The sequence below is a fragment of the Oxyura jamaicensis genome, chromosome 5 (assembly GCF_011077185.1).
Source record: "Oxyura jamaicensis isolate SHBP4307 breed ruddy duck chromosome 5, BPBGC_Ojam_1.0, whole genome shotgun sequence".
NCBI lineage: Eukaryota > Metazoa > Chordata > Aves > Anseriformes > Anatidae > Oxyura > Oxyura jamaicensis.
In genome coordinates this window covers 11,849,017-11,872,449 of record NC_048897.1, presented here as the reverse complement: position 1 = coordinate 11,872,449, position 23,433 = coordinate 11,849,017, and the positions used below count along the sequence as shown (strand labels likewise).

Here is a 23,433-nt window from a genome sequence, read left to right as displayed (position 1 = left end):
AAGAAAAGAAAAGAAAAGAAAAGAAAAGAAAAGAAAAGAAAAGGAAATGAAAAGAAAAGAAAAGAAAAGAAAAGAAAAGAAAAGAAAAGAAAAGAAAAGAAAAGAAAAGAAAAGGCTGATAAGTCTGTTTTTACTGATTCATTCCTTAAAAGGATTCTCCAGTTTATGTAGTCCACATTGGTTTTGCTTCCAGATATCTTAGCAGACTATTTCTTTTTTGCTTGGTTGGTGTTCTCTTATTATGACCACTTCTTAGCTTTCTGCCTAATGAGTCCTAAGCCCAGTAGCACCTGAATTTAGCAACAGGTTGCAGAACGCTTTCTGTCAGGAAGCACCAAGGCCTGGCTAATGCCAAGGAAAAAGGAGCCAAGGGCCAAGGAACTGGCTAATGAAGCCAGGGCCCAGTCCCATGGCACATAAGCAAGGCAAGCAGAACAGGTCCAGTAAGGGTAATCAGGTCCTGCTGAAAGTCCAGACCATCAAACATATACATAGTGATAAAGTTGCTCCAGGGTCAAGCTGGGAAGTCAAGTCAGCAAGTCAGGGTCACAGTCAGGTCCAGACACATCAGCCAGGGTCAGACACAGTGCAGCAACTGCCAGGGAGGTTCTTAATGGTGAGGTCAATCTGAGGTCGAGCTCAGAATTCACCCATGGGTCAGGGTATGGATCATTGAGGTACCTGACCAAGCACTGGCACGGCTGCAAAAATCCTAGTGTTGCTCAGGTGGGGACCAAGCAGGAGAATTTCATCTTAAAGCAGTTCCTAAGTGAGGGACAAGCAGGCCTTCACTGAAGATTTTTCTAGCTTTCTTCACAACAGCTTTTATCAAAGAGCAAGCTGACCTTGAACTTAGCCAGCTAAATTCCTGAAGCCAGCTAACTAACTTTCTAGAATGGAGGAGAGTGTGTTAAGGGTCCTAACACCTTAGAGCACTGTAATGCTTGTTGAAGGTCCTATCTGGTAGGATGTTACTTCTTACACAGCCTGCTGGGCACACAAACACTACCTATTAGCAAGTGCACAGTAGACTGTAATAAGGTTAATGTCAGGTTCATATGCTTAATTTTCTTTCTGAGTCTGAAATCCATGCATCTCAAACCTAGAGTCTGCTACCAAGATACCTCAATAAAGATTATATCATTACGTCTGTTTTCTAACTAAATAAATCATGAATAAAAAAAGACCAATAATGATTAAATGGATGACTGATTACCTTTTCTGGGTGGAAGATTACCTTACATGCCCTGGGTTCTACATGACTTTTACTTGTTTCCTTTCTTCTTTCACACAATTGATACACTTCCTTTTAACAATGTACCTAGGTTTAGGTATTTAAGATTTGCCTAGAACACCAGAGTGGCTCAGATAACAGGTTTCAGAGTCTGCTCCTTTGGCAAAAGTAGCAAAATGGCTAATTAACCTCTGTGTCCTGGCTGCACATCCAGATAATGGCAATTGCCTGTTCCTGCAGCCCCTGAAGTTGAGTAACCATCAAATCCAAATATCTATTCTAGTCCTTTAATGGTAGAAAGAGAAATCACTACTCTCTATGTCTCTCATCCTATCTCATAGCCTCAGATGTATAGTTTTATCTTTAGCATTAGGGAACTAAAATCAGTTAACACTGCTGAGAAATCTTGAGCAGCCTCTGAGTCACTTCTGCCAACCTCTCTGAATTCTGTTATCCAAGTCCCCACTACAGTAAGCCTTTCTTTCCAGAAGTGTTACAGACTCCAGAGTAGGAAGGAAGATGAAACTGCAATGATGATGTGATTCATTTGAAATAAACTTCCTCTGCTACTCCCACCTGTTCACATCTTTCCTAACTTGGGTTCAAAATGTTTCTTCTCAAATTGTTCTTTGACCCAAGAGCCAAAAGGAAATGTCTGGAACTTCCAACTGCCAACCAGCACTTCCACCAATACCTGGGCTGCAGAAGAATTACTGTTGGATTGCAGACACTGCTACCCACAGTAAACAAACCAGGGAATAACCAGTCCTAGTCTCAAGAGACTCGCAGAAAACTCCACTCACATCTGGAGTTGGGGCCACATCAAGAACGTTCAAGCTAAAGTGACCAGTGAATTCCTGCATCCCAGGAGAAAGTCCCATGCCAACCCTGCAGCTTCTTTAAGAAATTAACTAGCTCTTTCCACATGTCATCTGATTCATTCCCAGGCTTCATAGTGGGGTCTAGCTTCTACCCCAGCTGCTGTGTTGAGTCAACAAAGTACCCTTACTATATGGTTGCCTCCCATTTATTTACATATCTTGGGCTGATACCTGTCTTCTTGTTGATATGATCATTCCTACTAGATCCAAATCTGGTCTGAATTCGGGCTAATAAAACTTACTGTTGTCTTGTTTGACACACAAAAAATGGCCACTCAAAGTTTTTCAGAGATGTAGAGCCAAGGTAATATACAACTGGAACATTTTTAACCTTTATGTCTTTGCATGGGTCCAGTCAAATACTGTGATTAACTATAAAGGAAGGTGTAAATTATGCACTGGTCATAAAGCTTTCAGGAAAAGGAGAAGAGACAACCCCGCAGCTTTTCCATAAAATATAGCTGAAAAAGTAACTAGGGGAACAAGAAAGAAAGAAAAAAATGCTCCTCAGGTTTTCTTTATATCATATGCAGAAAAGTCAAAACAAATAAAAATGTACATTTTTTTCCCTTTAACTGGTCACCTATAAACTACAATTTTATTTTTAATCCTCTTCTGTTTCAACAGCAGACCTATTTTTATGTAGCACTTCTGTTGGCAATTTTCCTCCAAGTGCTTTGAATGTGTTCATAATAAGAGCGTTAGTTTAGTGATTGCTGCACTAATGTGATGTAAGGAATGAAAAGAATGATTCATTTCTTATTCTAAAGCTTTAAATACAAATTAACACACAAAAAAAAAGCCCCTCTAATCTTCTTTTGGGGGGATTTAGATGTTACAGTATTACACAGACTACTTAAAAGCAATAAAAGAAATAACCTTAGAAAATTAAGCAAAATGAATTTCCAATTAGTTTCAGAAACCACGACAAATGCATTTTGAAATGAAAGAGTAAAATGCAACTTTGTTCAGTATAAATTGAAATTGCCTTTTGTGCTTAATATAGTTCACTTATAATTAGCTGAAGATTTTGTTCTGGTTTGAAACAAAGTTCCATCTTGAGATTACTATGTACTGTGTACACAGAACTTTTATCAAGAAAGGCTGGTGCTGCAGGGTTTGCTTTGACAGCCTTTATCATAGCTTTATAGAAATGAAAAGTGAAAGAACACAGCTGGTTTTAACAATGGGGCATGTTCAACATTAGACCAAAACACATTAGATATTGCAAAATATTGCACATTATATTTATAGCTCCATGCAAGTTTTTGAAATTCATGCTGATGCTGCTCTAATCCAGCTTCTTAGAACAATCTGTCCCCTAATGATGGAATTAGATCTCACTTTCAGAAACTTTTTAAACCAGTGGCATTAGGGTTGGATTCAGAGCACTGATAGCAAAATAATGAATTTAAGCATATTTTAAGAACAGTTTTTAGTGCAATTTGAAGGTCTCTCTCAGACTCTAAGACTATATTTGCAGTGCTCTGTTTGTCATTATGCCTTATTCTTTTTGAAAATGCCATTTTGAGAACTTTGCAGCATCCAGCTGTGAGGTTATCTGAATTATGTGAACAGTAAAAACATTTAGGGTGAGATTCCCAAATATACTTAAACAGCAGGTCCAACATTTAAGCTGAAAATCTCCAGAGCTCTACTCATGGCTTCATCCTCCTTTCTTGAATCTAAATTTCATAAATTCTGCCAAACATACATGAAATCATTTAAATCCTGAGGTTATCAATCAGTATAACACCTAAACCTTCACAAATAGATAAATAGATTAACCAATCAGTCATTTTTGTTTTGTCTGGGGACATGAGGCTTTTTTGCCCTTTTTTTTTTTTTTTTTTTTTTTTTTTTTTTTAAGCAACTCAGAGCACAGCACACGAAAGACAGTAGGAAAGAGTGTTCTTTTCTTTTCTTTTCTTTTCTTTTCTTTTTTTTTTTTTTTCTAGCAGGCCACTGGTTACAGCCTTCACCAAATGTGTGAGAAATTGAGAATCTAATTTCACCTCTCCCTGTTTAGGAGAGAATTTCAACAGAAATCTACCTTCTACAGAGTCATCCTTAATAATTAAGAGAGAAAGAGAGAGAGGGGGAGAGAAAATGGCTCATAGAAGAAAGTGACTGTATGGTACTAAATGAGAAGCTCTGATGTACATCACTGCAAAATCTATAAATCACTGAAAATCAAATTTAAAAGATTCTGACCTATATTTTATAAACGCCTATGGTTTATGTGTTTACAAGACTGTAAGGCTGAAGTAAAATTTAAAGACTATCCCCTTACCCGTGAGAAGGGTCATTTCCATTTAAGTATGAATTTGTCCCCTAAGCACTCATGGACAATGGAAATGATGGCAATCACAGATCTAGAAGATATTAGTCTCAGAAATAATACCATTTTCTATGTGTCCTCTGTCCTTCCCTCTCTTTTCCAGAACTTTCACAAAGCTATTAACCGTATTAGACCTGTGACATGAGAGAAAAGAATTATCACTTTGCTGTTCATAAGTCTGATCACAGTCTCAAAGGTTGCCTGCTGATCTGGGCCAAAAACATACTGAACAATGGGGATGATCACATAACAGTGCCAGAACTCAAGCCATGAAACGTTTAGTTAATTAGTATAGATTTAGCTATCGTTTATGTAAGAGGTTACAGATAGGAGTACTCCTGATTTACTACAGAAGTGAAAGCATATTGATAACTATTGTAGAACACATTGCTTTTTATATTAGGAAGAAATTGTAATCTGCTGCTGTGAATCAAAATCATTCTACATTGAATCATTTGATCTCATTGTACGTGATCAAAAAATTCAGTGAAAATAATTTTGAGTGAAAAAATGAATTTTTCAGTATTTTTGCTTATATTTGTAGGCAAGCTTTGAATCCATTATTGTGAGCTTGACAGTAAACAACAGCTGAGACTGAAATAACAAGATTAATATTTATAAATGCTATCAAATATCTTTGCCTACAGAGTGGTATACTGAATGTAATTTTAATATCAGAAGGCAATCCCATGTCATTAAGAATAAAATGATGAATATTTTCCATATATAATGAACACATTCTGTTGCTGAGATGTAGAATGTCATCTTTGTGTGCTCTAGTTTGATTCTGTTGATGTTAGCAACTCAGATGACCTGGCAGACAGTCTGGTCATTCCCTGTGAAAGTTCAGCCTTTTTAAAAGTATCAGACTTCTGCTGATACAATTGGTTTGACAAAGGATTTTCAATACTGAATTGTCATATAAATATTTTAACCTATTTATCATTAACACCAGTACTTTTACTTGAGGAGTACAAAAGCTGCATGTAAAGTTATTTAGTACACTGCAAAGACATAAATAATGGATATTAAAAACACTTTGGGTGTCAAATCAGATATTGCCACTATTAAGATGCTCAAGATATATTTTTGGTTACATGAAATTAATAAGCATGACCTTTCTAAAAACAAAACAAAATCTATGTTAGTGGAGTTACTGCAGTAATGGTGACATAAAAGCTTGCAAAAAGTGTAAATCTTTCATGTCAGCATCTTCTTTCACCATAATTACTAGATCCATTCTGTAAATGAAGGGTAAGAGTATTATTTCTGTGCTTTCTTAACTCAACTGTGGGAGGTTGGGTGTTAGCAATAAAAATATTAAACATGGGAAGGCTTGAAAGCTGGGTACTCAGCGTAATGAAGCTCCCTGGTCCATACCTACAATCAGTCCACTTTCTGCCTTCACCATTGTATTTTCACTTCTGTTGGTTTTCATGTTCTAAAGATCATTTTGTATTGGTAGAGACATTATGCTGAACTTTGTCTAATGTTAATACTTCATTTAGGTGTAGTACTTCACAATTGTGGATGCAAAAATTAGAGCCCTATACATCTTCAGGATTGACTTAGCAGTAACAATGTTGTTGTTCTGCATAAAAAGGAGCATCACTTACTCACCGTGGGAATAAAATAATTTATTTTCCGACTTTTTTTTTTAGGGGTGGTGGCCCTTAACTTACTGAACAAAACATATTGCATAATAACTTAGACTGATGGTAAAATTCTGTATGAACAGATATTGCAAAGAACTCTTACGTGGCATTTTACATCTTTGTCATATGCATCCTTTTAGAGTTTGGTTATAGATAAAATATCAGCCATTCAATTGTTTTAAACTATTTTTTTCTAGCTTATGCATTTTATGAAAACCAAAACCAAGTATGAGGTGGAAATTCAGTTAATCACTCAAATGTCAGTGATCAGGAAATATAGATGTAAAACAGTTTGATATGGGCAGATGTGAATCTCCTGAACACAAATGTGGCATTTTTATAATAATAAACTGGACTGAGAATTTTCCCAAAGACCTCTCTCTCTATTTTAGGAGGTAACAGTATATGTCTGAAATGTGTCTAGATAATGACATTCTATAGTAATCAAGGAAAAAAAAAAAAAAAAAAGTTTTTTTTAAGGTGTGACTGGTAGAATAGAGCAGAGCAGTAACAGCAATTAAGAAGATTGACATGCAGAGAAATTGCAACAACCTTTATCATACACCAGAAAGTGCTCCTACGAGCTTCCTATCACAGAAAATGATGTGTGTGTGTATACTTCTGATTTCCTAACGACTATGCCTACAAGTGTGGTTCATGATTCTGAATGTGAAGACATGCCCACCAACAAAGGTTACAAAACATTGCTTCAAGTCAGCCTAGCTGTCAGATGTATGATAACGTTGTCTTTTAATGATACAAGGGCATATGAAGTTTGAAGTCCAAAGCCTCAAACAGTTATGAGTCTACACAAAATATCTGAAATGCTACTGTAGACACACTCTGTCAAGATAGAATTAATCTTTACTTGAAGTGTTTCATTATATCATTCATATTGAAAGAAATATGTGAAATATCAACTTTTTTTTTCAAATCAAAGCTACAAAAGAAACAAAAGAAATTTAAGAATGTATGACCTCCAAACAATACTCCTCCATATTAAAATATTATATATTTATTTTATATATTATTTATTATTATATCAATTTTATTAGAAAAATATTGTTACATTTTGCTGGAGATTTTTGGAAGATAAAAAAAATATATATATATATCTGAACAGAAATCCATATATTCATTGACAATTTACAGGTATATAGAATTTACCACTATGAGAAGATGTCATTGCTCTGTTTGTTGAATGAACCAAATTATCATTTCTTTTACTGAATATTCAAGTGTAGAAACAAAGTCAATAATGTATTACAAATGCATAACAGAATACAATAATCCTATGAAATTCTTGCTAATATTCAATCTCTCTGAAATAAATAAATAAATAAATGGACTTTGTAGTGGACCTTCTAAGCCAAGACAGGAGTCCAATTCATTTAGATAGACACCCAAGACATGCCTTGTTGGGGTGAGACATGTGAATTTGGCCATCCACAATGGTATTATGTCTCCAGTGACAGAAATTGGAGATGATATTTATTGAAAGAATGTACGCCTGGCCATGTCCTACAGTTCACCCTCTTCTGGCTCCCCAGCATCCACAGTTGTTTTAGAAGTTGTTCTAGGGGATGCTAGAGGGTACATCCCTTCCTGTTTTCATTAGGATTTGTTTAGGGATCTTTGTCTGTGAAAATAGACAATTCTTTGCTTATTTCTCTTTTGTAATAGACATTTGTATTTTGGAAAGATCTGGTATCCTTGTTGAATTGAAGGTGGGAAGTTGTCCTGTTTTCGTCAGCATTGAATAAGCTCTTATCTTTGTTAATTATATACATTTACATTATCTATATATTTATATAATGGTATGGTACTGTATTAGTGTGTACTATATAGTTATATATAGATAATACTAAAATAAAAAACTTATTAATGAGGACAAATCATTCCTATTTTTATAATCTGTGTTCAGTGAATGAGTTTGATGTCTGTGCAGCAATTTTGCACAACTGATTTGGCAATGCAGATACTTGCTATTTCAGCATCAATATACAAAATACAGTAAAGACTACCAGAACAGTAAATGATAGCAAAAGTTATGATCTTAGTTCATTATCCTGTAGACATTGCTTTGCCTTCTGTATGAGATTAAATTTACTCAACAACAAATTTGTGCAATAGGAAGCCTGTGAACTATATCCAACCAATAAGGATTAACTTACTCTGTAAATGCATGTGGCTATAATGTGGGAAAAAGCTGGATTTGGAAATTAAAATTCACTATGACAATTCACTATGAAATGATTGGTACTTGCACAGAATATTCATCATCTTTAATTTTTTGTACAGCCATCCATTTTTTACAAAGAGAGTGAAAAAAAAGGGGGGGGGAGAAAGAAAAAAAAAGATTTTTCTTTTAACATTTGTGCTTGTGTTTATTATACTCCAATGCATAGTCTAACAATCTTGCATTTTCTGCCCCTGTGATTTTTTCTTAACTCCGCGGTATGATCTTTATGTAAACAAAGCCTTACTGAAGTCTATATTAAATTAGCCAATTAGTAATTACAGAATGAGTTTGATGGTATTTCAAATATGTCAGTTCTCTTCTGCTTAATTCTGTGAAGCTTACTGGTAAAACTGCATAATACAAAAATATTACTTCATGTCTCCCTCTTGTGCCTTTTTTCACTTGCATTCTAGTTTGTTGATAAAAACACTAAGTGTTGTCAATCATAAGAAAGATTTTCTTACCAATTGCAGTATTATGAAACCTTCAGACTGATGGCACGGAAATATGTCTTCTCCCACCATCTCCACATTCCCTTGCAAGTGTTATATTACAATATATTGACAAACAATGCTTTAAAGGACAAACTCACAGCCTTTGATTCCTGGGCAGTCTGTTGCTTATAGGATTACTGACTGTTGCTTAAAGATATGGAACATAGAGAAATTTAGCATAACAGAGTCTTGCTTAAGTGGCACTGCCCATACACACCTAAAAGTTCAGAACCCGCAGAAAAGATGATGAAAGGAAACTGTAGGCTATTTCAATCTTTGGTCTTTCTATTAAGAAAGTCTTTGACTGTATCTCCAAAATTTCAACAGCACATCTGTTATTAGTTGTCCTCTGTCACACTGAAATATGTTGTATTAAAGGATTAATCTCCATCATTTACCCTCTTGTTTTGCCTTTCTACAGTAGACTCTCAGACTGACACAGATTTACTGTAACAGAGTCCTACTGCAAAAAGAACTCAGGCTGTGTTCCTACGTATTTCTCCAGTCCTACAGAACAAGATGAGCCACTCTGTAGAAAGGCTGGGATGTACTGTTATTCTGTAGGCCAGAAGTTTAATAGGCCATTTTTATTAGGTAGCCATAAACCATTATCAGAGGTTGGAGAGATAATCCTCAGAAGTTCTGAAGTATTTTTTTAAGCCAGTTGAGAAAATTTTGTATGCAGGTATCTTATTGTCTGTGGATTGCGGTTTACAATATTGCTAAACCTGAAGATATTTAAATGAAAAGAAAAACAAAACAAAACAAAACAACAACAACAAAAAAAAGCAGTAAGCACAGTAAGCAGAGATGGTGAATATCCTATCTGTGAATATTTCAGATTAAGAAGAGTTGGGTACATTTTACTCAGTTCTCACCTCAGGTTTCGATGCTTTTTTTAATGCCTGGGTTCTTCTTCTAGTATATGTACACTAAAGAAAGGGTCGGGAGGGGGAGACTTTGGGGGAGGGAATAATCATCTGTATAATCCTTGTTATTATATCTAAAGTGATAGTTGAGGGCTAGGAGCTGAAACAATATTTTATGAAAGTATCATGTTGAAGTTTTTGCAGGTTTCAAAATATTTAAATATGTAAATTTCAATGAAGAGACTTCAGATTTTTTGATAGCCTAATGATTTTAAGCATCTCATTTCTAGTCAAACACTGACAAAAGATGTTCAGATTGCAGTGTGAGATGGTTTCTATGGTTACAGTTGTTTCCTAGCATTTTAGTGACATCTTTTGTGAGCATTGGCTGCTTCACTTATTTGTCACTAATGTATGTGTAGAACTATAGTTAATAGCCTTGGGCGGACAATTTTTTTTTCTCTGAATGGTGGTATTGTTTTTTAGCAGCATTTTTCAATAAGGTGACAATGCACTAGAATACTAATGGTATGTATGGTATTTTAAGATGTCAAGTTTTCAATAAAATGGTAATGAAAATTTTGCATTTCATTTAATAGCTAAATATTCATGAATTTTTCACAGTATGATCAAGTGAGCAAAAAAATATAAAGAAACTGTATAATGTGTAATACTAAACATCATAAATTGAACTTCTTTTCATGCAATCTATTCAAGACTTTTTAATAAGTAGCTCTTTATAGATTTAAGCCAGCTGCAATAAAGATATATAAAACTAACTGAAACTTTAAACGAATTTAAAATATTTTGATACATCTTGTTTATATAGTAGTGTGAATGAAACATACATTATGAATAATATCCTACATGTGCAGAAAAGGTGTTATGACCAAAGACTGGGCACTTAACGTCTGATAAATGAGAGTAAACAATTACATATTCAGATTCAAAGACCACTCAAAGTCAGAAATTATTTTGTTAAAAATATTTGGATTTATTTTCATTTATTTAATCACAGTGTTAAAGTGTGAGTTATGATCAGCTAAGAAGAAATAGGTGCAGTATTATAATATGTCTAGCATAATGCTATCAATTCCTCAGATTTCATTTCTACATTAGGCAGTAGGAGTTTTGCTGCTGTCTTTATCAGAAGAATTAGGTCATCGGGTGAAGTTCATGCCTATATATTGCCAGTGCCAGCAACCATATTTGTAGTGATTTATGATATGATTTCCCCCTTGAGTCTGTACTTAAAAGGCTCTCTTTTGCAGAAAGGTACCACTCTCACTGGGAACTTTTTGTCAGCCAGGTCAGTATTTTAAATGTAGATTTTTACAATGCAAGAATACAACATTATTCATCACAGCAGAGGAACGCTAAGCTAAGGTTTGTTTCTCCTCTGTATCTGATAGAGCTATCTATGGATTCAGTTAAGCTCATAAGATCCTGTACTGTCAACTCCTTCCCTGTAACATAACTTCAAAGCATATTTTAGCTTACCTCTAATTGTAGTTTATTGTTTTCAGTATACTAGATTGGCTGATGTGTTACTTCAAGTTATTTATTCTATTTACCTTTTCCTACAAAGTTAATACAAGATTATACATACTCTATCACACCTCCCAAAAGACATGTTTAGAACACAGACATGGTGCAGAGCAATGGAAATTGTATAGTTAGTTTGCTCCTCTGTTACCACCTTATCAGTAGGGATGGATTCAAGATCCATATCAACATATATGAAGTAGACGGCCAGAACAACTTAGGCAAAATAAAAGCAGAGGACAGATAGGTCAACTACCTATGCATGTAGGTGATAATGTGCATTCTCTGCTTGAGAAAGCACTAATGTCTTGAAGAAGTCAACCACCACTGCACAGAGCCTCCTTACATCCATGACATTGTCAAGACAGCTAAAGGATCATAAAAAGCCAAAAGCCTCTGGTTACATGGTAATTACTTCTGACCAAACTTTGCTCTACTCTACCCTGCAGACTATCCTTTGCACAGATATAGCCGCTGACCACAATGGAAAAAATGGAAAAATCATGTTACAACTATTATTTTTCTAATATGCCTCAAAGGCAAAAGAGTAGAAAAAACACACCTTTCATCTAATTTACATCATGGCTTCCTTCCTAACCTTTGGCAAATTTTCACTTTTTTTTTTTTTTTTTTTTTTTTGGACACTTGTTTAGACAATTTTTCCTGTCTTTTTTTAAGGAACTGTTATTTATTAAGATGGCTAATTGACTGAGACTTTGATTTGAGTGGTAGAATTATCCAAAGGTCTCTTGCTAATTTGCTCCTCATAGCAACTGTTTCAGGTTTAGTAGCAAAACAATTAGATCACATTGCTATCAAATATGACTGCTTGAGTGACTCAGGAATTCTAAACAGAGGAATCAAATCCAGTATTTACAGCTAGGATTGGCTATACATGTCTTATTCCTTATAATTTATGCATCCTGTATACCAGCTGAAGTCACAAGAGTGGCTTATGCCAACTGAGAAGGAGACCTAATGTATCAAGGTCTTTTTATGTAATCTTCATCTGATAACTACACCTTCTAATTTCTGTAATCTCTTACAAAAATGGAGTAAGAATGCCTCTTAATGATTATGCCTGTAAGAGAAATAAATAAATAAATAAATAAATAAATAACTTCCTGCAGGCTGTGAAAAGCCAGATCTTCATAAGCTACATAATATTGTATGTATGCATGTCATTCTGATTTCCTGTTTTCCACACAAAAGGAATTGACTAAACACCATAAATGCCCAACACAAACAGTACTCGACAAGACTATTCACTGAGTGATTTGGGATTTAACATGCATTCATCATTAATCTTTTCCTTCAAAGATCCTCTTGTTTTAAAATATGCTCTTTTCACCAGTTTTATCTAGAAGTATAGAACTCCATTATTGTTAAAATAATGCTCAGCTCACTTTCAATAACTTGAATAATGAGGAGCATGGAGGAAACTTAAAAACTAATAGTAAATGTAATTTAAGTAAATGTAATTTAACTAGGATGCATGCTCATTGTACATGCATACAAGATATGCACTCTTTCATTGGTAGAAGTTTAACTATAATCAGTCAATCATGTGACTAAAGTTAGTTTAAAAGAAAAGTGTTTCACATTTAAGAGTGATAAATAAGCATACAAAGCTAAAAAGAGAAATCTACCATCTTCTAGAGGCAGCATTGTTTTGTTTTACATACAGCAACTGCTGTAATGAGCTGTAAGCTTCTATCTGCATTTCAAAGCATCTTGAAAAATAAGAGAAAATGCTCTATTACTGTATTGAGCACACTGCACCATATCACTGAGCATAAAAGTAGTATCCATTTTTTGACTAAGTAATGTTTAAGCAAGAGGCATGTTGTCAAAATGTGCCTCCAAGGATTTCTTATACATATATATGTATGTGAATTGATGGAGCGTATGCTGATAATACATTACTGGTGAACCTAAGAGTGAATTTAAATAAGTGCGCAACCTTTTCATTTTTACAGTGATGGAAGCTATCCTAGTCCTTTGTAGTAGATGGATGGTATTGACAGCACCATACTTGGGATAGCAGTTGTTGTAGTAGTTGATAGGATGTGCAGTTTGTCACTCTCAAATTATGAAATGCTGAGCGCAAGCAAGATGCATGACACGATTGTTTTTCTGAACGTCTCAAACCAGAGTCTGACCCTAAACTGAGGCACACCGTATACTGTAGGCATCATCTAGACATGCCACAACATTACTCCTTCTAAGATATTTTTCTTCCAGGTGCTCTTTCTGGGAATACAATGGAAGCTTAAGTGCAACTAAACTGAAAACGAGCTTCTATTATAGCTGAAGAATGCCTTCTCTTGAGCTTCCTACTCCAAGCTCCAATCTGGAGAAAGAGAAATCTTTCATGAGAACTTATATTAAAGTTTCAGATCAGACAAATTAGGTTTTTGCCTTTTCAGAGGATTGACCAACACATTGAACTTAAAAAAAAAAAAAAAAAAAAAAAAAAAAAAAGCGCATTCTAATCAAAAAACAGGGCTTCTTTGCTGTCCATTTTCTAGAGATAGAGTCTTACATTGTAGAAGTTATCCCCAAAGGAATAGACCAGGACATCTTATTTTTCATTCTCTTTTGTCACAGATGCTGTGTGGAATAGTTTTCTTTATCACCCCAAGGGTGCTATTGTATCTTCAGTCTTTTTACTGGTAATTATAAGAAAAAAGAGCTTAAGTATCCGAAGAGGAAACTTAGGTGCTATGTTTTCATAGATTTTTCTAAGGTACAACCATAACAGAGGCCATCAATGAACAGCCAGGGCTGTTGCTGCTCCCTCAGGAACAGGCAGCCAAGCACAGTAATATAGGGTGGGCTCCTCACCAGGTTGTGTCAAACTCCACAGCACCCAAGCAGGGCAAGCAGCGCAGAAACAAAGAGAGCAGCTCAAGTCCAGATCGTGAGGTAAACTGACATAGCACAACAATTTCTGAGCAAACCCAAGCCCAAGGCCAAACGCAAGCTGAGGCCCAGGCCCAGGCCCAAGCCCAGGCTTAGGCCCAGGCCCAGGCCCAGCCCTGTATGCCTACAACACAGGTCAGTCAAGTAGTGAAGGCACAGGCCTGAGTTTAAAATGGAGCCCATGGGCAGAGGGTGTGGGTGGAGGTACCAAGCAGCCTTTTTTGGCCTTCAGGGTGCTCAGGGAGGCTTCTTTTCTATTCTACACAGGGTGATTGTTCAGAAGGGGCCAGGTCACATGCTGGTCTTCATGTACACTAAGAATTAAGAGACCTGCCTTTAGGATAGTGTGAAAACAACCCTCAAATTAACATGACCTTAGGAAAAAAGAAATGTGATATAATCAGTACATGACTGAACATTTGGATTTCCTATGTACATGTGTATGTTCCATGTCACAAAAATTCTTGCAACGCCAAAAATAATATTAGCAGAAATACCAGTCACAGCAGTGTTAGGCATGAACTCTGTGCTATACAACATACAAAGTAAAAAGTATATTTAAAATATATTTCAAAATATTTTACTTTTATACATTTTTTGTCATAACTTTGTCACAGTTTTAAAAATATGTATCTTTACATATTCTGGCTTTTTTTTTAGAGCAGCTGCACTTTTCATCTGAAGCTGTGCCTTTTCCTATTCAACAATGTTATCTTGTATTTTCTTAATGTTTAATGACCATTACTATTATATTACAAAAGCTGCTGGTAGACAGCTTACAGAATTTTGTAAGATGTAAATGATACCAGAGAGTATGGTAAGTGTTTAAAAAAGATTGGAGATCAGTCAAAAAAAATCTTGGAATAAACTATGGAAAATCATGAAATCTTTCTAGAAAGTTGCCTTTCTCAATGTGCTGCGAGTTTTGTTTCTGCCAAGGATTATTTTTACAAGGCTGCTCTCTACTAATGGAGAGGCCCTCCATGATGCTGTGCCTGCTACTGACTGCTCAGGGTTTTGTTTTTCCTATTCACTATTCATACTAGATTTCGAGTTGTTTTTGTGCCCGTGAAACTGAAGACTAACAGTCTCTGGAGCCAAGCATAGTCTCTTTGTTGGGTAGAAATAAAGCCTACAGGAGAGGATGGATGTGCTCAGCGTCCCAGCAAGTGGCTTGAGATGAAGTGATATTGGCAGGATTCAGACTGAAATTATTACAAAACATGAATGCCACATGTGCAACTGCTGCCTGGCTGTTTCTGTGCTTCTCTCCTTTTGTTAAAAAGTGCTATCTTAAAAAAAATAGTAATAACCTTGATCTTGTGCCATTGCTATCTGAAAATTGCAGGGTCTTATAGATCCCAGAATGAAAGATCAAGGGGGAAAATGATTGTTCTGCCAAACGTGAAGCTTTTATAATGACAGTATTATGTATTGCTTCCACAGAACAAGCCTTCCATTTAGCTTAGCTTGTAAACTAGCTTTACCAAGAAGTTTGGTGACATGCTGTCTCCTTCCCAAAACAATCTGAGAAAACTTCATTAACAATGGTAATTATTCAGGCCTGGCAGTAATTAATAGTAGATTGGCATATTTTCAGTTTTATTCATTTCAGTTGGGTTGTGGAAATACAAAGATACATGGGATTTCCTTTAGGTTAGATAATCACACTAGATTTTGTGATATTAAACTGAAGAAAAGCACTGTCTCGAGCCAGTTACAGGCAGGCTCCCTCAAGCCTGCCAATACATCTCAATGCTAGTTATGCTATCCCTGTTAGTCAGTCCTGGGTTTGTCAACAAGAAGTCATGCCAGCTGAGTAGTGGTTTTGTGATAAGAGCAGCTGGAAATTAGTACAAGATCATTTTCACCTTAGAAAGAGTTTGAATTAAGTTTCAAAAATGAAAAGCTAGTACTTACATCATTGTCTCTTGTTCCCCTTTTGTGTAATAATGTTTGGGTCTTCTACCATAACCTTCATTATTCCAAGTATCATTCTTATTAGTATAAATTCATCATAAGCATGTTAATCTCAAAGTCATGAAAGCTAAATTAAATTCTTTACTTTGCCAGAAATGTTCTCATAGTAGTGCAGATGACAGAAGATGAAAACATCTTAGTAGATATTCTTTTGTCTGAAATTAGAAGCAAGGGCATCACTGAAACCTAATTGCATTCCTTAATCCAGTGAATTGTATTCAATACTGAACTGGCATCATTCCTGAAGACCAATTGCATTCCTTAGCCCTGCTACTCTTCAGTAGAAAGAACAGCTAATATTATTTCTTTGGTAACGTTACTCATTTTGGAATTAGTGCCCCCTGCATCCTTGCAAAATCTCATTTATCACCACACACTCAGGCATGACCTTCTAATAAACTTTTCTAGGACAAGCCTGGCAGTTGTTATAGAAAATGCATTTCTTTGGTATCACTACAGAAGCTAGGTTTTTGGAACGTGGCTTCTCAGTCCAACCTATTTAATGTCCTACTCCTTTTGTTGAAGTAATATCCTTCAACAATATCATGACAAACATGACAACTTAAGCTCTTCTGTTACTCTATTAGATTTCAGTTTCTCCATGACTTTGTGTTCTTAACCCCAACCAGCTTTTTCTCTCTGAAGATGGCTTCTCTTTTAGCAAACCTTTTTTTGAGTTGTGCCTTCCAAACAGCCACCAGGTGGAATCATTCTGGTGGCTTGATGGCCTTTAATACTTTTTTTCCATCTCTTAGCTTATATAAAATATATGCAGTCTTAGTCTTCAGTACAGTGCCATGTAGGTACTGTACTCAGATACTGTTTATCAATGGTTAATGCAATTTGAGGAAGCTATAGTTCCATAATTCTGTAGCTTCATATTTTGGCTTACCACATACAACAGTATATTGCCTTGATTCTGAATCGCTACAACTCAGGATGTGTTGTACTTTGTTAATTTTCAAATGCTACACCATATTTAAGTTAATTGAAAACGCTTGTTTCTTTGTCCTACCTTTTTTTTTTTTTTTTTTTTCCTTTTCGGGGGGGGGGGGGGGGAATGTAACAAGAGGATTACTGACATGACCACCAGAAATCTAACATAGCATTTTTCACCTTTATTCTTTTGAAGAGGTGAGATACATTTGAGTAATTTTAAAATCCCGTCCTTAGAATAACGTGTGATCATGATGACACATAAATAGGATATTTATTAAACCAACAAATCTATTTTTTTATTTACTATAAAGAACTATATGTCACACTTTCTCTTTTTTCTTCTAAAATTTACAAGTTCTTTACAATCATTTACTGAAAAAAAAAAAAGTTAGAACATAGTTGGGTTTTGAACTGCTGTTTGATGATGATTCTAATTTTTCTTCATCTTCGATTGAACTGTGACCAATCTAGACCAAGTTTACAGAGATGTTTTGGAGGTAAATTGTTTTGTTCGTTTGTTAGACTTGCTCTGGATTAATCTTGTTTGCATATTTCAAAATCTATGATCTATGTTTAGAGGGAAAAAAAAAGGCAGTTATATTCCTTATATTAAGGAATGTTTTAGTAATTAAAACCTTCTTTTTTCTTTTCCTCTAAACATTAATTTCAAATTGATTTTTTTATAATTTTATTAATTTAGAAATTATGCTCTGGAGGATATTGGACTCTGTTACTCCTTTGGACTCCAGTGGTAACCACATATTCATTCTTTCAGTTATTTTCATCTGGTTCTAAGTTTTGACCACAGTTATAAACAGACAGATTCATCTGACTCAATTACCTGTGCTGTAATAAGATATTTTACATTCTAATATTGCTGTATATGTAAGAGTAGTTCCCATTTCTTTCTAGCTCTTGCTGAATTTTGTGTTCATGACTCTGCTTCACTCCCTTCAGTTTTACCTCTACTGATAATACAGAAATGACTCAGAGTCTTTCACCAACATTTTTAAAATTGAAACCAAAGATCATTTACCTCATTCACACTACTAGCACTACGCAATTTGAAATTACTCTATATTTTCTATAAAGTGATTGTGAAGAGATGCTGTATTATATCAAATATGTAGATAAGTTGGTATATGTAGTATATCAACTGCTTAGGCAAAAATTTTAGTTTTATTTAGATTTAATGTAGTTTAATGTAGATTTTTTCAAAATGTTTGTATTGAATAATTTTTGATTTTTGGACAAGCCACAAAAAGAACTTTTTGTTCTAGTAGCACGTGTTTTAGATGGATCTTATCCAGAGGGAAAAGCTCATACAGTTTTTTTACAGATGGGACAGTTTAGGGACAAAGGGCTTTTTTGATGTTCATATGATGCTGATTTTTGGATAAGTCATCAAAGGAAGAGAAAGGAAAATAAGAGAAAGAAAAAGAAAAAAGATAGGATTTGAAATATCTGTGCTTTTCAAAGTGTCTGTAATTTTATTTCAAATGCCCCACACAGACACTTAGGGCATAGGACGTATATAAAGGACATATATTCTTGACATGATATGACTTAGAAGTTGCAGAATCCATAGCTCTTTTTAATCTTAAAACTTTTAAACTTTTATTTTGTGTTTTCAGAAACTGTTCTATTTGTATCCTGTGTTAGGATAGACTTATGGGTTCTAAAATAATAACTTATAAGAAAAATAAGTCCACACACATCAGAATTACAGGAACATGGGTGGAAGTTTGCCATAGAGGTTTTGGCATGTTCATGCTTGGATTTGCCCAAAAATTTGGCTGTATATGCCATTTAGATTTTGGGCCTGACTTCGAAGTAGACCCTACTTTGAGTAGAGAATTGGAATAGATGACCTCCAAAGATCACTTCCAACCTGAATTATTTTATAATTCAGAGCATGCATGATTACTATAGAAGGAGTCATCTTCTGTCAAAACAGTCTCATAAGAATCTGTCTATTAGGAATAAAAACAAATTTATAGTTCTAATTTTCAATTTTCTAAAATTCTAGCTACACGTTCAGAATTTGGGTGATACTTAAAAACCTTATAAAGCAGAAATATTATCCATTTAGTTTATGATTACTGTGTCAGGTCTATGTTGTTGTGCACCTAATTTTCATAGTCTTCTTTTTCCTATCTTCTGACGGACTTTAAGATCTTTATAATCTTGTAATCCAATGAGATTTTAATTTTTTTTTTTTTCTGATTTCCTTCTTGTGTAATTGCTCATTTAGTGAGCTGCTTTTTGGCTTGGCTATAGGCATTGCCAAGGAAGTTTTGTCTAGTGAATCCTAAATACTTATGAATTCATGGAAAATATATCTAATAGAAAAACAAAAATGTATAAGCCTAATTGTTTAAAAGTGGGTGAATGTTCTCAGACATATTCTCTGCTTATTCTGTTTGTGTAAATGAAGAGGTGCTTTAATATTTCCAGCAAGATGTCAATTCTAGCTCTTCACAATATAAGATTATATGACTGGTTATCGTAAGGATAACATTTTTACCATAGCGTAGGAGCAAAACCAGCTCTATTATACTGGACCATTTATTTCTTTTTAGCTAACACTTCCCTATAAGACACATACATTTCTGAATTCTATTTTAAGGTAACTAAGTGACAGTTTGAATTTTAAAGAAAAATGTATAAAGTGTACAAAGGATTTTTTTTGTTTTCTTTAAAAATTGCTTATGGTTTTGTCCTAACAACATCCACATTCAAGAGGAGCTGTTAATGTCATCCTCTCAAACTGCAACCATGGATTCTTTTTTGGAATATGACTCATTTTCCAACAGCCTCAGATTATAAATTCACATTTTCTGAGAACATAGAGTCTGGTTGTATATTGTATACAGTAGACAAGTATTATTCTTCAGGATAGCTAGGTATCTAGATTAACTACACAGTGAAGTTCACTGCAGTTTTATCAAAATTTAGGTCAGGATATGAACCTGTATCTGTAAAACTTTTCATATAGCTAAGCTCTGTGAAAGCTGATACATTTCCCTGGCACAAAAAGCTATGTCTGCTTCTGCACCATAGCAGTCTCTTTCTAATTTGCAATACTTTGATTTCAGCCTTCTTTTCTATCTCCATAGTATGATTTAAAAAAAAAAAAAAAAAAAAAAAAAAAAAGTTTTGAAAATATAGCTTACTTAATTAAGCAGTCTTCAGTTTATGTTGTTGAAAAAGCTTTTCAGCTCAGGTAGTATGCCAGTGCTTTCTACTGATCAACTTTCAAAAGGACTAATTTTAAGCCAAAGTGCCAAATTATGAAGCATGCCAGGTCCCTATCCCAGGGATGGGAACTGTGACAAGAACTCTTTTGCTATGTATGATAGTAAATCATCTTCTGATTTCTTTTTTTTTTTTTTATATATATATATATATTTCAATGCAGCATCTTTCAGGTGGGGTTGTGGTAGAAATGTCATACAAAGCAGCTAGACTCCTTTTTATTATTAATCTTTATTTGCTGAAATAGCTGACAGTATATGGAAGTTGCTGTAATTGTAATGTTTTTGTCCAGTTAGTAGACGTCTGTAAAAAGTCTGACATTTTCTGTAGTATATTATTATTATTCATCATATAGATTCAGTAAATTTGTTGTTACAAGACTTCCAGAATTCATTGATAATTCTGGTAATGCTTCTTTCTCTCAAGGGAGAAAAAAGCATTTAATCATGTATCTAAAGAAACGGTTCAAAAATAACTTTATGGTCTGTAAAAGCACCATATTAAGGAAAGAAAAGGAATAAATATCAACCAATTTGAAACTTTTTCCATAAAAGTTGGCATCCAGTTCTGGGAGTGTTCAGTATTCTCTTTAATAATGCAGAGAGTTATGTTTAGAAAATTAGTATGTTACCATTTTTCATATTACAAAATAATTGTTTATCAAATACATAAATAATTGCTTACTATATGTTTATGCATGCCAGTTTATTCTTGTAATTTTGATTAAGCCACACCATTAGAAGTGGAAAATGTTTTTGCCAAGTGGTAGCCAGTCAGTAGAGTTTACTTTGTGGATTTTTTTTTCTTCAGCTGCTTCCAGATAACACACAGAAGGATATGTTGATTAAAGTATTGATTGTTGATTAAAGTATTTTTTCAGATTTTTTTTCCCACTGATAATGTTTTCTTTTCCCCCACAGCAATGTCACACAATCAATGTCCTGATTTTTCACCAATCTTGTGATAAATAGAAGATGGTTAAATGCATTCGTTCTAGGCCAGTCAGTAGGAAGAAATAAGGTACAATCTGTTACCTCCACTTACTCTCTACTATAAGAATGTTTCTTATTCAAAGGTAATCTAATCTGTCATGCATTATAGTCATTCAAATGGAACTTTCATAATACATATATCTGTTGATGCAAAAGTCAATGGACTATGCTTTTTATTTTTATTCTTCTTCTTTGGTGATTTCTTCTTCCACTAGCATTAGCTTTATTTCCGTTCATACTTTAAGTACAAAGTACTTTATAAAAGGCTTTGTTGATGTAATTTTACCCATATGTACACAGCATTGTTCTCAAATAAATGAAAACTACATGATCCAGGTGTCACAGCTGCTTGGGCAGTTATGTAACTATTTCCTAACTTTAACTGCAGTAATTTCTGCACATCCCAGGGTAAAATGTGGTCACAAAATATGATGGTAATACTGTAAGAGCAAGATCCTGACGTAATTATTCCAGTCCAAAACCTTTCTCTTTTTGCATTAAATTAAAAAATCCTTCATATAAAATTGTGTTAAATCTTTCATTTTTCCCACAAAACAATAAAGAAGGCCATTTCTTTAAACTCTGCTTGATAAGGCAGTTTTGCAAAGTTTGAAATCAATGTGAATAAGAAACCGGACTGATTCAAAGATGAATTAGATTCAGAAAATGTGTAAGATTTAACTGTAGAAAAGATCTCTGGAAGTAAAAATCATACTCTTAATTGGTGATTATGTAAGACTACACTGATGACTGGAACCAAATAAGAATCAGCACATTTTCAACCCAGTAGCTCAGTGCAGCAGGCTATCTAGAAAGTGATACTGGTATTACAGACTAGCAGAAATGCATTAAATACTTTTATCAAAGTTCACATAACATGGATATTACACTTTTGAGTCTGTTTTCCCATAAGGCGCTGCACCAAAGAAAAGATAGTGTTTCAAGGATACTCAGTCTTTTACTGTGAAAACAGTAATGAAAGTACTGCCCATATTGTGTTATTATGACAGGTAACTGATGAGCCTTATTGCAGTCCAAATTCTCACATATTCACATCAAAGTGTTATTTGTATTTTTGTTTGAGACAATTGTTCAGTATTTGTGTATTGATGGTCATAAACTGTAGAATTTTAATTGATATGTTTGAAAGATTTTTAGAAGTTATGACCTAAAACTGGATTTTTCAGATAATTAAATTTGAAGCCTTTTTGGTTTACGTTGTGCCTATTTAGGTGCTGATGTAAAAAATGAAAGGCAGGACTTCCTATTTCATTCTTATTTTAGAAAAACTTTGAAATGCCATCACATTGCATAATGGGAAATAATTAGAAATGCAACAAGTTGGACAGTAGGGAAAAATAGGACAGTAAACATTAGCTCCCAATAGGGTAAGATGTAGCCCTGACAGAAGTAGAGAAAGGAAGAGGTAGAAGAACTTGTGGCTTCCTTCAGTGCACCAATGACAGTGCACTGGGACTGTGTGAGGGATTAACTACAGGTTTTTTTAGTTATCTGTGCCCAGTAAGTAAAAAATGTGGACTATTATAAGAAATTTGAATAAATAAGTAAATATATCTCGTCTCTTTAGAGGCTAAAAACAAAATCAAGCCAAAAAAGTAATTTTAAGAGAAGATTGTGATCTCAGCAGCTAATCTCTATTATTTTTTGGCTTATTATTTGCTGATTATTTGTGTGTCCCAACAGTCTTTCTGAGACTCATTTGAAAATTATGTGGCCATATACTGGCTTTGGCATAAATAGTTGAAAAAGTAGATGGGAAACTGCTTATGTGCCTTGATTCAGCTTGGAATGGTAAATACTATAATGCCACATTGATAGAAATTTGGGCAATGGTGTTTGCTGGTAGGGTCCCTGAATGTGACTTGCCAGTGTATCTTTCTAATATTTTTACATATCAGGGAAATTTGTAAACTTATTAATTTAACTTCAACTGAAGATAAAGACAAACTGTGGAATATAAAAGGAGTGGTTGATATAAAAAATGGAGACACGGTATTGGAGGGCAACAGAGTTTACAGAAATGAGTGAAAAACTTAAGTTGTTTGTTTTGTGGTTTT

At 34.5% G+C, this 23,433-nt stretch overlaps 1 long non-coding RNA gene across 1 annotated transcript in view; it reads left to right on the top strand.

Annotated features, from left to right (window-relative positions):
* The window catches only part of LOC118167866, a 185,397-nt gene that overhangs the window by 75,231 nt on the left and 86,733 nt on the right, over window positions 1–23,433 (top strand). Inside the window, exon 4 of the long non-coding RNA XR_004751269.1 lies at window positions 21,284–21,383. This is a non-coding gene — a long non-coding RNA (uncharacterized LOC118167866). The remainder of the gene's footprint in view (window positions 1–21,283; window positions 21,384–23,433) is intronic.